Source organism: Podarcis cretensis, assembly GCF_951804945.1.
Source record: "Podarcis cretensis genome assembly, chromosome: 5".
NCBI lineage: Eukaryota > Metazoa > Chordata > Lepidosauria > Squamata > Lacertidae > Podarcis > Podarcis cretensis.
Window position 1 is genome coordinate 19,284,712 of NC_137174.1, and position 1,748 is coordinate 19,286,459.

The window sequence follows — 1,748 nt, forward strand, 5'->3', positions numbered from 1 at the left end:
CTTCCTCTGAACACCACTTACTGGGGATAATAAGCAAGAGAAAGCTATTGCCCTCATATTCTGTTTATGAACTTCCCATAGGCATGTGGTTGAACATTGTGAGAGAACAGAACACTAGACTAGAGGAGCTTTTGGGCTGGTCCATCAGGACTTTATTTTATGTTCTTATATTTGCTAAGGAAAAATTCTGGGGTGAGAGACTACTCAACAGCCCAGCTCGTCAGGGTCCAAGTCCCCCGCAGGTCCATGTGGTCAGTAAAAAAAGGAAGTTCCAGCCAAGCAATTTGGAGCAAAACAGCGGTCAGTAGACCATTATCTTTATTGTTGCACAACAGGTTCCCACAGGAGTAAGAACCCCAAGCATGGGGTGACATTGGCTTTTAAAACTTCCCACAATCACCGAGAATACAGTTAGTGCAGCATCATTGATACATCATCTTTGCATCACTGACATGTCACAAAAGGGGAGGGGTAGACAGGGGTTACACTAGTTCAGCCTTGGCAAACATGTCCAGACAAGTCTCTTAACACCTCTCAAGTACCTATCACCAAAGAACAATAGAACTCTTTACATATCCTTGTCCTGTGGCAAGTCCGGGGATGATCTCTTGGGATTTTATGGTCAGCGATTAGCTCGGAGATTGCCACCCTTGGGCACTCCCTGGGTGGAGTATTGTGGATGGATTATGGTGGGAGAGAAAGGTAAAGAAGTCCTTTTCTCTACGGCTAAAATGGTGTTGGAATGAAGAGAATCGGTCAAACCACTGATTTTATATGAATTTATACAGCACGGTATCTTCCCTGAGCTGTCAAGTTGAAAGGATACATTCAGGCATAATTTTTGTAACATTGTAATATCTTTAAAGATGTGCCCCCTGTCATTTCTGTAGCATATTTAAGAGCAAACCTTTCTACTTTGCTGAAATTGCCTTCACTAGCCCCTAAGATCTAACCCCCTGTGCAGAAGAGCTATCAGCAAATGGAGGTCAGAAATGGGCATCATCTCCACACACACATTCACTCATGGATCCATGCATTCTTTCCAAAATGTCACCTCAACAAAACAATAGTTACCAAGCTTATGGATACTGGAGTAAAATGTAATGTCTGGAAGACTCTGGAAGACAAAGAACAATATGGATGTGCTCTAAGGATACTTCTAGCACACTAGGGAGGCACAAAAACACATACACACAGCTTGTCCTGATCCAAGTCACTGATGAAGTCACAGAGTGTTCTTGGAGCTCCACGCAGGATAGTGGTCTGTTATATACAGCTTGTATCTGTCGTCTGCCTTTATTAATCATTTCCTTCATTTTTTCATATCTGGCAGCAGTTAGTACCTAAACATATCAATAAAAGATTTGGTATGACAATTAAAAGCCTTTTTGTGTAAATGTAAATTAATTCAGTAGTGAATTAAAGATATTTTAATACATCCTAACTATAACCTACTTCTTCAAGTGCAGCAATGGAATTACAGCAGTACAGTGGAGTTAGCAGAATGTTGGCTGTCAACATTCTGACTTTTTAAAGGGAGAATAACCCTATATAACACGTAGCATAGGGAATAATGTGAAATGTTTGAAACAGTGCTGAAAAACATAAGATCCCATTATCTCCCCCTTTTTAACATCTGTTTAACACAGTCAAAAGTTTGAACGCAGTCTCAGCCTACCATCTCAGCTTCCATCTGCCCATCAGAATTGATGTTTTAAAAGTTTCAAATGTTGCAACCTTCCCTCATA

General features: G+C 40.8%; 1 long non-coding RNA gene across 1 annotated transcript; it reads right to left on the reverse strand.

The window, feature by feature from the left end:
* Nucleotides 1-283: 283 nt before the first annotated feature.
* LOC307216624 lies at nt 284-1,513 on the reverse strand. The gene is made up of 2 exons (XR_013839230.1): nt 1,456-1,513; nt 284-1,343 (listed from the first exon to the last, which is right to left on the reverse strand). It is a non-coding gene; the product is annotated as an uncharacterized lncRNA (long non-coding RNA).
* Between the last annotated feature and the right edge of the window lie 235 nt (nt 1,514-1,748).